The 14,770-nt window shown below is 38.3% G+C and overlaps 1 protein-coding gene across 4 annotated transcripts in view; it reads right to left on the bottom strand.

Annotated features, from left to right (window-relative positions):
* NPR3 (natriuretic peptide receptor 3) overlaps window positions 1-14,770 on the bottom strand; it is a 95,681-nt gene that overhangs the window by 39,512 nt on the left and 41,399 nt on the right. The window lies entirely within an intron of this gene.

Raw genomic sequence — 14,770 nt, 5'->3', positions numbered from 1 at the left:
CACAAGCAAATGATAATGACTTAAAAACTCTCCCCTTGCTCATGCAGAGAATTCAGTCATCTGATATATCTACCCTCTGAATGTGTCACACGTCATATCCAGATGCTTCTCATCACCCTTACCCTTGATGGCTTAGTTGAGAAATACACATACATAATGACATAATTGTCCCTGGCTTTCAGATGATCAAGTGAGCAATGTCTGCCTTTGGCCTTGATTTCCACCAGTACCTGACCAGATGTACCTCTGGAAGGCTTGGTGACCAAACCCCCAAGACTGCTTTAGACACTCTCTGGCCTCTCTTCCCAGGGGTCTGTGGTCCTGTCAGGCTCAATGTTGAAGTGGGTAAATGTGTATACCAAAATCCAATGAGAGAAGGGCTGGGGCATGCAGCAGGTAGTGAGGTAGGCCCAAGCCAGTACAAGGGGTGACCAAGTCAAAGGGAGATGGAGACAAGGAAACATGAGAGGACAATTTCTGGCTTCATTATTTCCAAAAGGCCAAAATCAGAAAGAACATGTAAATTCTAATTTCTCCAACTTGATGACATCCTTTTAGACAACCTGAGAACTTCAGATCACTTCTCCTGAATTTCTTGAGTCATCTATAGATACAACGGCAAGGAAGAGATGAGCAAAAATCCAAGTTTAGATGGGGTTTTTTTTGGGGGGGAGGGGTGGTAGTTACTTCTTTTCATTTCTGTCTTGTATCTTAAAATAAAACCGGTCCCTTTTTCTTTAAGCAATTTCAAGATGTGGTAAGGACTGAGCTTAGATCCAGAACCCTAATTCCTAGTTCTAGCATTTTTGATTTATTCAATCACTGTGAACAGTCAGCAGCTTAATTTTGTTCAATTTTTAATTCAGAGTTTCCCAAGCTGTATTCCACAGAGGCAGCATTCTTTAAAATGTAATGGATGACTCTAGAAATAGCAGTAATGTGTCTAATAAGTTTACAAAATGCTAGGTTGAATAAAGTCAAGCAGTTCTCTTTACTGCCAGATAATTATCATAACAGCTAACTTTTACTGAACATCTCCTACATGCTAAGAGATATGTAAACACTTAAGTTCTACTGCATTTAGTCCTTACAAAACTTTCATAGATAAGTCCTGTTATTATCCCCTGAAAGAGACTCTGACTAACCCTTTAACAGAATGGAGATATCTTGGTCAATGGATTAGGTCAAAATTCCAGAAAATGTTGGGGCGGACAAGCTCTTAGTAGGGTTCCAAACCAGAACTGCCTAGTTATGACATTTATCTTATTGATATGTTCAGCCAACTAATCCTGGAAAAAAAGCTTTGTGCTCTACTTTGTGTTTTTAATTGACTTGGTAGCTCTACAAGTTGAGTACATAGACTGGAAAGAGCAATGAGAGACTATGAATGAGAAGACTAAGACAATGTTCTTCAGGGTGATGGAAGAATAGAACCCACACCTAGAGAGGGAATGAGATGGCAGAAGATGAAAGAAGAAAGGAGGAGAAGGTACAAGCTAACTGTCCCTCATTTCTTAATTCAGTCTTTAAGCCAGAGCTAATACAACATGACTCAGATCAAGTGGATCAGGAGTTCTGATAAGTCATTGACTCAGATAAAGTTAACTGTGTTCCAGCAATCAATAAAAAGCCCTGTTATGCCAAAGGAGCATCTAAACAAGCTGGATGTTAAGGATGAGGGTCCTACTCCAAAGACCAGTCTGTTCCAAGCACATCAGCAGCCAAACCATGTAATAAAAGATCTACTAATATAATGTTTTTTTAACTAGCACACAACATAAAATATGATGACTTTGATAAATAATAGTAATAAAGGGGTGCCTGGGTGGCGCAGTCGGTTAAGCGTCCGACTTCAGCCAGGTCACGATCTCGCAGTCCGTGAGTTCGAGCCCCGCATCAGGCTCTGGGCTGATGGCTCAGAGCCTGGAGCCTGTTTCCGCTTCTGTGCCTCCCTCTCTCTCTGCCCCTCCCCCGTTCATGGTCTGTCTCTCTCTGTCCCAAAAATAAATAAAAAACGTTGAAAAAAAAAAATTTAAAAAAAAAATAATAGTAATAAATGTAGCAAAGCTTCATCTACCCAGTTTCATCAAATAAAAAAAGATGTCTCGGGGCGCCTGGGTGGCGCAGTCGGTTAAGCGTCCGACTTCAGCCAGGTCACGATCTCGCGGTCCGTGAGTTCGAGCCCCGCGTCAGGCTCTGGGCTGATGGCTCGGAGCCTGGAGCCTGTTTCCGATTCTGTGTCTCCCTCTCTCTCTGCCCCTCCCCCGTTCATGCTCTGTCTCTCTCTGTCCCAAAAATAAATTAAAAAAAAAAAAACGTTGAAAAAAAAAAAAAAAAAAAAAAAAAAAAAAAAAAGATGTCTCATATCAGCAAAGTTTCCAGGTTCTTGAACATTATTTCTCTAAGTATCAAAGTTTTTGAATAATACAAACACTTTTGATGGAAGTGCCTGTAAAATTAGCCACATACATTCCTGCCTTGGTAGCATAAGTATGCTGAATGTGATATTAACTTATTACGATTCTCCATATGTAAGGCTATGACAATAGCCAGTCCAGTAGGCTTCATTGCTATTGAAAAGTGTACTGGGGGGCACCTGGGTGGCTCAGTCGCTTAAGTGTCCAGCTCTTGATTTCAGCTCAGGTCATGATCTCATGGTCATGAGATCGAGCCCCTGCAGCAGGCTCAGCACAGAGTGTGAATCCTGCTTGGGATTCTCCCTCTCCCTCTGCCCTGTCCCCATGTGCACATGTGCACTTTCTCTCTCTAAAGGGAAGAGAAGAGAAGAGAAGAGAAACAAAAAGAAAAGAAAAGAAAAGAAAAGAAAAAAGAAAAGAAAAAAGAGAAAAGGAAAGTGTATTGGGCTCTTTACACAATGCTGACACCAGACTTCTATGTTTCTAGATATTCTCACTTCTTCCATTCTGATAGAACATGAACTGGGACCCACTTCCTTTTCTGAAATGCTTCCTTCCCTTGGCTACTGATTGTTCTGCATCTCCTTATCTAGCCATTCCTGTTGGTGACTCCAGGGTTTGTTTTTGTTTTTTTGTTTTTTTGTTTTTTTGTTTTTTTGTTTTTTTGTTTTTTTTTTTTTTGACTCCAGGGTTTTTAACAGCTAAAGAACTAAGTCTAAATGTTTCAGGGTGGTGAAAAACACTCTTTATTATTAGCCACACTCCCAAAAGAACTTTATGCCTTACTCTTTACAAAATCTCTTAGATTCTCTGAGCATGCCATGAAGTACCTTTACACATTAGCCCCTGGGCTTGGAATGCCCTCCACATAAGTCTTGTCTCATCCAAAGCAAACTCCTACTCAACTTTACTGGACATTCTCAGATTACCCTCTCCAGATCCACCTTCTACCCTTCTTCAACCGGCTCTGTGCCCTGTGAGGCTGGCATATATGGACAACATCAACTGGGTCCCCTCGCCCTCTGGTTTCTGGTTGGTTCAGCAGATGAGAGGGTAGAAGGAGATAATGGTCAGGATGTGAGAGGCTGCACTCCTCCACCAGATGCCACAGGTGGTTCTCCCCAACAGCCACAGACCTCATGGGTGCTAGAAACCTCTCCCTCCTCTTGCCCCTTCTAGTCTAGGGGCTGTAACAGCTTCCCACATTTGCAGGCCATGAGGTTCTCTGCCATTGTTTGTTGATTTTCCTTAATTCCACACTTACCTTTGTAATAGTCCCTTTACTGAGTTCTCTTTCATTTCCTTTCAGTGTGTCTTTTATTTCCTCCCAGGATCCTAATGGACACATCAACTTTCTATGAGCCACTCAAACTTGTTCTTGCTGCATCCTTCCCTGAACCACCCAATTCCTCCTTTCTTCCACAAGTACACTTAGTGAATATATTATGTCACTCACCAGTCTATTTTACTCTTTTGCATGCCTCCATACCCTGACATTCCACAAGCCCCTTAATGCACAAACCATATGTTAGGTACCTTAGTTTTCCTAGAATCTAGCCCTGCATCTAACACAGAGACTGTACTCACTTGAGTTGACTCCACTGTCACCTGTCACTACCTGTTACTTTCACTGTGCCTACTTCTAGATGCCATCTTCTTCTCTCAGGCTTACTACTATTAATGTTCTGTAAGCTGGAGAAAGAAATCACAAAGCTCATTGTAACTGTACTTAAAATGGGGGTAAACAGTTTCTGAGTGAGGATTTGAGAGATTCTCCTATAATAAAATTAATAAATTAGATGTTTGCTTTAGCTGCTCAAAAGCCTTTTTCACACACTCTTTGCTTTTGACTGGGTCTAATGTAGTTGAGATTGCCATAAAATTGATTCAGCAGGTACTTCTAAGAGAAAGACTTCCAGATTTTGACACCCAATACAGGATTCTCATGCTGAAACTAGCAAATAATTCTCAGCCAGTAAATGAATGAACTTTTTTTCTTTTTTTTTTTTTTATGTTTATTTACTTTTCAGAGAGAGAGCATGAGCAGGAGGGGCAGACAGAGAGCGAAACAGAGAATCCAAAGCAGGCTCCACACTGTCAGAACAGAGCCCGATGCAGGGCTTGAACTCATGAACTGTGAGATCATGATGTAAGCCGAAATCAAGAGTTGGACACTGCCGAACATTTTTTCTTTTAATAAATTTTTTGCCATCAAGTTTGCTAAACACACACACAGACACACACACACAATAAAACTAAATATTATCTCCCCTACAAGAAGCTTAATTCCCTACACATTTTGAACACTGTTTATTAAAGGAAATTAAGGAATTATTGGAAGATTTCAGGTGTGATAATAGTATTATAGCTGTGTTTTTAAAAAGAGTTCCAGTACTGGCAGAGTAATTTGTATTAGATTAATTTTTCAAAAAGAAATTAAACTCTCTAAACAAAAAGTTTTAAAAAGGACTAATTGAAGACAATGGGAAGTGACCAAAAAAGAGGCCAAAAACAGAGGAAATTTGATCCTTGAAAAAATGGACCACATTTCATAAAAACTAAATGTATATGGTTTTCCTCTAAGGGTACTCCTTGTCTTGGGGTATCTAGGACTCAAGCAGAAAGTCACAGCCTTCTTGGCTTTAGAGGTCAGAGGGTGTAGTTCAGAGCTGATATTGAGGACATACAATGAGGGAGTAAATCCCGGGCAGAAGAGAGCCACAGAGAAGGGAGCATTCCAACCTGTTTCATAAACTTCTGTCCTTAGTTGATTTTTTTAATGTTTATTTATTTTGAAATTGGAAGAGAGAGAGAGAAAGGAAGCCGAGGAGGGACAGAAAGAGAGAGATGGAGGAAGAGAATCCCAAGCAGGACCTATGCAGTCAGCACAGAGCCTGACGTGGGGCTCGAACTCACAAACTGTGAGATCATGACCTGAGCCAAAATCAAGAGTCAGATGCTCAACTGACTGAGCCACCCAGGCGCCCCGAGTCCTTAATTGATTTCTAAACTGCACATATACAAGAAAGACACCAAGGAATCCAGTAGAAAGCAACAGCTGGAAAGCTGAAGAAGCTAAAGAACATTTAAATTGCTGCCTTCTAGAGTTTGTAACTTGAGAAATATCTCAGGCTTTCTGGTAAAACCCCATTGGGCCACACCTTAGAAGTAAAGTCTATACCAAGAGACTAAGGATTCATCCTAAAACTGAAAGTAACCCAAAACAGAATCACCTTAATAAAAAATAAAACCAAGCTTCCAAAAGTTCAAAGTGGGTGGTCAGTAATTTAACTGCCTGCTAGAACAAAAATCACTCTTCAGGGGAACATAACTGAATACACTCTCTATAACATCATCCACAACATCCATTACAAACTCAAAAAAAGTAAACATTCAGGGGCATGAGAGATCATCTATAGTCAAGAAAATAGTGAGCAAAAAGTGACCCTGAAATGATCCAAATGTTGAAATCAGCAGATAAGAACTTTAAAGCAGCTTTATATATGTTCAAAGATTTAAAGAAAAAGATGACCAAAAAGAAGGACCAAATGAGACATCAGTGGAGAAATGTAAGGTTTAAAAAAGAACAAGTGGATATTCTAGAACTAAAAAGTACAATATTGAAAAAAGAAATATTCACTGGATAAGTTTAAAAGCAAATTGAGTCCATGATCTTAAAGATATCAATAGTGGGGCTCCTGGGTGACTCAGTCAGTTAAGCGGCCAACTTTGGCTCAGGTCATGATCTCATAGTTTGTGAGTTTAAGCCCTGCTTCAGGCTCTGTGCTGACAGCTCAAAGCCTGGAGCTTGCTTCGGGTCCTGTGTCTCCCTCTCTCTCTGTACCCCTCTCCTTGTGCTCTGTCTCTGTCTCTCAAAAATGAATAAATGTTATGGGGCGCCTGGGTGGCGCAGTCGGTTAAGCGTCCGACTTCAGCCAGGTCACGATCTTGCGGTCTGTGAGTTCGAGCCCCGCGTCGGGCTCTGGGCTGATGGCTCGGAGCCTGGAGCCTGTTTCCGATTCTGTGTCTCCCTCTCTCTCTGCCCCTCCCCCGTTCATGCTCTGTCTCTCTCTGTCCCAAAAATAAATAAAAAACGTTGAAAAAAAAAAATTAAAAAAAAAAAATGAATAAATGTTAAAAAAATTAAAAATTAAAATAAGCAAATAAATAAAAATTAATTTTAAAAAAGATATATCTTTTTTAGTTATATCTTTAGTTATCTTTTAGTTATATCTTTTTTAGTTACTATTTAGATAGTAAATATCTCAATCTAAAGAACAGAAACTATATAAAGTAAACATACAGACCCCAACTGTACTTTCTGTATATTCTACTGTATATTCTACCAACAAAAAACTGAAGATGAATTTTTTATTCTACTTACAACAGTATCAGAAGACATAAAATTATTAGCAATAAATTTAACCAAAGACATGCAAAACTGCCACACAGAAAACTACAAACATTATTGAGAAAAATTAAAGATGACTCAAATAAATGGAGAGATATATGTTCACAGATTGGAAGATTTAGTGTTTTTAAGATGTCAGTTTTTCCCCAAATTGGTCTACAGATCAATACAATCCAAATAAAAAATCCCAGCAAGTTTTTTTTTTTTTAGAAATTGGCAAGTTGATTCTAAAATTTATACAGAAAAAAGAAAGAACTTAGGACATGCAAAACTTCCCTGAAAAAGAAAAGCAAATTAGAGGACTTGTGTTATCAGATTTCAAGATTTACTGTAAAGCCACAGTATTCAAGACAGTATAGAATTGGTATATATACAAATAAATAGATTAAAGGAACAGAATAGAATCCAAAATCCACACTAATATCGTTATCTGAGTTTTGACCAAGGCATTTCATTCACAGTGGGAAAAACAGAATTTTTCAACACACGGTAATGGGACAAATTTACTTTTAAAATATGGGAAAAAACTAAAACCTGATTCCTATCTCTCAGCATATACAAAAATTCATTTGATAAGGATCACAGACCTAAACATAAAAGCTAAAACTATAGGGGTGCCTGGGTGGCTCAGTCAGTTAAGTGTCCGACTTCAGCTCAGGTCATGATCTCACAATTTGTGAGTTTGAGCCCCACGTCAGGCTCTGTGCTGACAGCTCAGAGCCTGGATCCTGCTTTGGATTCTGTGTCTCCCTCTATCTCTGCCCCTCCCATGCTCACACTCTGTCTTTGTCTCAAAAATAAATAAACATTAAAAAAAAATTTTTTTAAGCTATATAAAGCTGTGAAAGAAAACAGGATATCTTTTTATCTTTGGGATTAGCAAGTTTTATTAAAAAGAATACAAAAAAGCAACACACATTAAAAAAAGACTTCATCAATATAAAAAAAAAAACCTCTGCCATCAAAAAGTATCATTAAAAATACCAAGAAGTGAAAAGTTGAAAGAAAATGTTCATTATACATATTTCTGATTTACATTCAGAATATTTAAAAAGAACTTTTAAATTCAATAACAAAAGTAATAAATAACCCAATTTAAAACTGGGCAAAACACTTCATCAAACAAGTTACAAAAGTAAAGTAAGCCAACAAGCACATGTAAAGAGGCTCAAAATCACTAGTCACCACGGGAATACAGTTTAAAAACCACAATGAGGTACCATCCTACACCCATCAGAATAGCTAAAAGTAAAAAGTTGACAACCCCAAACGTAGATGAGATTTTAAAACAACTGTAACTCTCATACATTGCTAGTGGGGATTTAAAACAATATTACTTTGGCAGATTTTTAGAAAGTTAAACATAGACCTATGCTGTGACCCAGCAATTTCTTTCTTACATATTTACCCAATGAAAATGAAAGCATATGTCCATAAAAAGACTTGTACAAGAATGCTCACTGCAGCCTTAGTCATAATAGTCCCAACCTGAAAAAAAGGGTCCATCAACAGGAGAATAGATTGTAAAATTATGGCATATTTATATAATAAAATATTACTCAGCACTTTTAAAAAGAGAAAAGTGAATACATAAAACATGAAAAATCTCCAAAATGGCATATTAGTAAAAGAAGCCAGGCACAGAGTATACACTGTATGATTCCATTCATATAGTATGTGCTATATGAGTTTAAGAGCAGGTAAAACAAATTTATGATAATAGAAATAAGAGTATTTGCATCAAAAACAATAAACTACTTAGAAATGAATAAATTTAACCAAGGAACTGAAATATCTGTGCACTGGACACTTTAAGAGATTGATAAAAAGAAGCTGGAGAAGACACAAATAAATGGAAAATATCCTGTCCATTCATGGTTAGGAAGAAATAATATTGTTAAAATGCCCATACTGCCCAAAGCAAGCTATAGATTCAATGCAATGTCTACTAAAATTCCAATGGCAATGTTCATAGAAATAAAAAAAAATCCTAAAATTTGTATAGAACCAGAAAAGATCACAAACAGCAAAAGCAGTCTTCAGTAAAAGGAACAAAGCAAGAAGCATCATACTTCCTGATTTCAAACCATATTACAAAACTATAGTAATCAAAACAGTATGGTATTAGCATAAAAATAGACACAGAAGTCAATACAATAGAATCAAGAGCCTAAAAATAAACCCACACATATATGATCAACTAATCTTTGGCAAAGGAACCAAGAATACACAATGGAGAAAGGATAGTCTCTTTAATAAATGGTGTTGGGAAAACCAGATATCCACATGTAAAAAAATGAAATTGGTTTCTATCTTACAACACTCACAAAAATTAACTCAAAATAGATTAACTCAAAATGTGAGGCTGAAACCATAAAACTACCAGATGAAAACATAGGAAAAAGGTTCGTAGACATTAGTCCTGGCAATGTTTTTTTGGATATGACAATAATATCAAAAGCCCAAGCAGCAAAAGCAAAAACAAACAAGTGAGACTATATCACATCAAAAAGCTTCCGCACAGCAAAGGAAACAGCGACAAAATGAAAAGGTAACATATAGAATTGGAGAAAATATTTGCAAACCATTTTTCTGTTAAGGGGTTACTATTCAAAATACATAAGGAACTCATACAAGTCAACAGAGAAGAATAATAATAATCTAATTTAGAAACGAGCAAAGGACCCAAATAGACATTTTTCCCAAACAGTTCATACAGATGGCCAACAGGTACAATGAAAAGGTACTCGACATCACTAATCATCAGGGAAATGTAAATCAAAACCACAATGAGATATTACTTCACAATTCTTAGAATGGTTATTATTTAAAAAACAAGGGGTGTCTCCATGGCTCAGTGGATTAAGCACCTGACTCTTAATTTTGGCTCAGGTCATGATCTCATGGTTCGTGAGATCAAGCCCCACTTCAGGCTCTGTGCTGACAGCATGGGGTCTGCTTGGGATTCTCTCTCTCCCTCTCTCTCAGCCCCTCTCCCGTTCTTGCTATCTCTCTCTCTCTGTTTTTCTCTATCGCTCTCTCAAAATAAATAAACTGTAAAATTAAAATTAAAATCAAACAAAACAAAACAAAACAAAACAAGGGATGCCTGAGTGGCTTAGTCAGTTAAGTGTCCAACTCTTGGTTTCAGCTCATGGTTCTTAAGATCAAGCCCTGCACTGAGCTCTGAGATAACAGCATGGGGCCTGCTTGGGCTTCTCTGCCCCTCCCCTGCTTGAGCTCTCTCTCTCTCTCTCTCTCTCTCAAAATAAATAAACATTTAAAAAATAAAAAGTAAATGGGGCACCTGGGTGGCTCACTCAGTTGAGTGTCCGACTTCAGTTCAGGTCATGATCTCACCGCTTGTGGATTTGGGCCCTGCATCGGGCTCTGTGCTGACAGCCTGGAGCCTGGAGCCTGCTTTGGATTCTGTGTCCCTCTCTCACTCTGCCCCTCTTCCGCTCTCTGTCTCTCTCTCTCTCAAGAATAAATTTTAAAAGTTTTTTTTTAATTTTTTAATAAAAAGTAAAAAAATGAAACAAAACTCAAGAGATAAATATTGTCAAGGATGTGGAGAAAAGGGAACACTTGTGCACTGTATGTGGGATTGTAAATTAGTACAGTCATTATGGGAAACAGTATGGAAATTCCTCAAAAATTAAAACTATGACTACCATATGATCCAGCAATCTCACTTCTTGGGTATATGTCTGAAGGAATATCTTGAAGAGACATCTGCCAACCCATGTTCATTGCAGCATTATTCACAATAGCCAAGACACAAAAAACACCTAAGTATCCATCGATGAATGAATAAAGAAACTGGTAGATATACAATGAAATGTTATCCAATCATAAAGAAGAAGGAAATCCTGCCATTTGTGACAATATAGGTGAACCTAGAGGGCATTATGCTAGCAAAATAAGTCAGAGAAAGACAAATGCTCTATGATCTCACCTCTAAGTGGAATCTAAGAAAGTCAAATTCATCGAAACTGAGTTGAATGGTGATTGCCAGGGGCTGAGGATGGGAGAAATGGATGGGGAGATGTTGGTCAAAAGGTACAAACTTTCAGTTATAAGATGAATATGTTCTGGGTATCTAATATATAGCATGGTGACTATAGTTACCAATACTGTATTGTATACTTGTATAAAATAATAAAGAGTCTTATCTTTTAGATACAAACTAAAATATTTACAGATTAAGTAGAGGACACCTTGGATTTACTTCAAAATTATCAGGAGTTGGGGATGAAGGTGGGGGAAAGTTTATAGATTAAATTACACTGAGTTGTTGAAGCTGAGTGATGGGGGCATGGAGCTTCACTACACCGTGCTCCCTCTTTTTATATATATTTTAAATTTCCCACATAAAAATTTTTCTTTATTGGGGTGCCTGGGTGGCTCAGCTGGTTGAGCATCTGACTCTTAATTTTGACTCAGGTCATGATCCCAGCGTCACGGGGTTGAGCCCTGTGTCAGGCTCCACACTGATGGGGCTTGCTTAAGATCCTCTCTCCCTCCCTCCCTCTCTCTCTCTTAAAAAAAAGTTTTCTTTACTAATCAGTTCCCTAAATGAACAACTCCAGCCTGGAAAATAGTGGAAATTTTCCACAGTTGGTGCGATTAGAACGTATGAAAATACTAACAATCAGGTCAACATTCATGTTTTGTTCAGTCTAGTTCTTTGTCTTCTATCATCAATCAAAAATTTTTTTAATTTTAAATCAATAATTTTTTTAAAGACATTTATAGATCTTAAATATCATGCTAAAAGAATAGAGCAACATACCAAATGATCACCACACTCTCAGTCCCATTTGGAATCCATCATAATGAACTTATCTGAATCATTCTGGAACACATTTTAAGACAGCCTTTGAAAACTATGCAAATAATGACTTTCATATGCTTACTAACTACCAGGAAAAATAGTCATTCCTTGTAATTATCCTGAAAGTATGCCTTCAGGTCTACAGTTTGAGAATTCAGTTAAGTCTTCAAATTTCAAGAAATGCCCATAGTTTTCACAAGGTTGGATCATGCTACATATTATCATACATTTTGAAGAGACTGGTCTTTTTAAGTCTATCTCATTAAGAAAAGTTTTTTATCCCCTTGAGCAATTAAAAGATACTCCATTTCTTTCTTAAAATCTGTACAGCTAACATACACTCTGCTAATGTGAGGAGACTCATTACTCTTAAGAAAGTTACCAAAACAGTGACAGTATTCTAGATGCAGATGTGTCATGACTTTGAATCATGGCGGTAGTTCCAATATTTTAAAAGGTAGAATAAGACTAAGCTCAATAAATATATTGGCCACAAAAGAAGAAATTCCCGGTATAGCCCAAAAGAATTACAGAATTACAAAATTCCACAACATGAGGGAATTTAGAGCTCCTTCAGTCCAACCAGCGTATTATGTAAATGAGAAACTGAAGCCCACAACTGTTGCCTGATTCACTTGAAGTCACGCAGATATCAGGAGCCACAACCAGAACTAAAGACTCCAGACTCCAAACCAGCACCATCATCAGTGTTAACTTGCTTATCAAGCAAGGCACTTCCCTAAGGACCGAATTCACACGCAGGGATAGAACACCAAGGATATCAGCCTCTTTCAAAGACTAACATGACTTCTCTAACATAAGATTTCCAAGACCTTATCTGCATATCAGGAGGAAGAAAAAAAAGAATGCAAAAGTTTATCCTAGCAAACACGTTTTTAATTGTCAGGGAAATAGGATCAAGGCGGAAGGGGGGGCAATAATATTGGATACCAGATTCTTCAATTGTTAAAGAGAGCTCTAGGGCTGCTAAAAAAATAAAAATAAATTTTTAAATTTTTAAAAAAGAAGAAGAAGAAAAAGAAAAGACAAATTGTAAATTGAAATAAGCTAGAAAAAAAGGGCTTAGCCTCATTAAGTCCACTGCTCATAAAGCCAATTCATCATCATTTAAGAACCTGCTATGTTATTTTAAGAGCTGAGACAGGGAACTTAAAGGGGGAAAGTCCTAATTAGAGACTGTGTTCTCAAAGAACTGAGATGTCAAAAATTCTCTGTCAAATATCACTGTCATCTGATGCAAGGACCCTCCCCCACTCCCCGGGCATAATGAATGCATTAAGGAGGTTGGCAGTCAGCTCACATTCTTCCTCTCCACCCACGTTCTTGCATTCAGACTGGGAGATTTCAATGTCCCTGTGCATTATTCATTCATCCAACACCATAGCCTCTTGGTTCCCTGACTGCCATTATCTGACAAATTTCATCTGCACTCAATTTCAACTCACTCTCATGCACATGCCCTAGACCAATGCTTCTCAGACTTTAATGTGCATACAATTCACCTAGGAATCTTGTTCAAATGCAGATTCTGATTCAGTAGGTTTGAGGAATGGGGCACCAACATTCCTCATTTCTACAATCTCCTAGTTGATACTAATGCAGCTACTCCATGACCACTGTTTGAGGAGTAAGACCCTAGACCTTGTCATCACCTGGAGCTGCTCCACTTTCAAAATCCTTGAAAATCTCTTATTGACTATAGTCTCCTACTTCCTACTTCCTTCTGGGGGTAGAACAAGTTCATTGAATTCAAATTTCCATCCTCACTCACCCCCTTTATGCTTATTCCAGTGAAGTGCTGAAATGGAGCAATTCCCAAAAAAAGGATGAGGCAGGCAGATACCGTGTTATCCAGGTGGAGGAGCCAGTGGGAAACTGGAAGCGGGGCCTGCCACTCAGGAGAGAGGCTGCAATTGGAGATACAAATTTAGGTGCTATCCACAGAGATGAACATCCCACCTAGACAAGTGGATGTGCTGCCCAGAAGTAGTGTTTAGAGAGAAAAGGGCCAAGGGAAGAACCCTGGGAAACACCAGTATTTGTGGAGCAGGTGGAAAAGAGGATTCATGAAAGGACACTAGGGGGGACCGCAGTGGGCAGAGAACTTGGAGACGGTGTTGTCTTGGAAGTCAAGGGAGGGGCAAATTTCAAAACAGAAGGAGACCTTTCCAAACTACTCCCCTGTGAAATCCTTCCGGTCAAGCCAGGTTATTTTGCTCACTATTCCCTAAATGTGTCTAATGGCATTCCAACTTCTAAGCTTGGAGTCACTTAGCTTCACTTAGGAGGCTCATCTGTCCCCATCTCTTCTTACCTATCCTTCCAGAGACACACACACAGACACTAAATTGTCCTCATTGGACCCAGCACAATGCCTTGACCAAAGGAAGGCCTCGATAAATGCTTGATGGTATCCACACAGATTCAAACAATAACCATCTTCAGGCTTAACTATACACATGGTGATAAACTGGGTCAAGTGGTCAATAAAAATACATGTGCACCTAGAGAGCATATGAACTACACCTGAAATCTGTTCTACCCAAGAAATTCTTGGACATAGGGTTGACATAAATACATGTCACTGCTGAGCAGAGAGAAGGAAAAATGTCCTAAAACTGAAATGCATGTAACTTGTATGGCAACACTGGGCAAATCTGACACAGGACCATTTGCTAATGAAATCAAATCTTCAAGATCTTTATGACAGGATAGAAACACAGCCATCTGACTTCGGTGAGTGGGTAATCATCTCACACAGAGATAACAGGAAAAGGATAGAATAAAGGAAATAATTAATAAAGATCTCCAAATTTAGACCAATTGTCAAATTGTTTATTATACCAAAAAAAAAAAAAAAAGATATCCCCTGTTCATCTCCTCCCTGCCTCCAATCACAGCCCGTGGGAGCAAGATTTTTTCAGAAATTTACGAAATGAAGCAAATTCACTCCAGGGGGGAAAGAATCAGAAAATAAACACTAATCCAAAATAATTTCTTACAGCTTGAGCTACTTTCAAATTTCACAACTGGAAGAGGACTGAGTCCCTAGCAATATATTATTCTAGTTCCTCTCTTTTAACA

The sequence above is a fragment of the Neofelis nebulosa genome, chromosome 1 (assembly GCF_028018385.1).
Source record: "Neofelis nebulosa isolate mNeoNeb1 chromosome 1, mNeoNeb1.pri, whole genome shotgun sequence".
NCBI lineage: Eukaryota > Metazoa > Chordata > Mammalia > Carnivora > Felidae > Neofelis > Neofelis nebulosa.
This window is presented reverse-complemented; position numbering and strand designations above follow the sequence as displayed.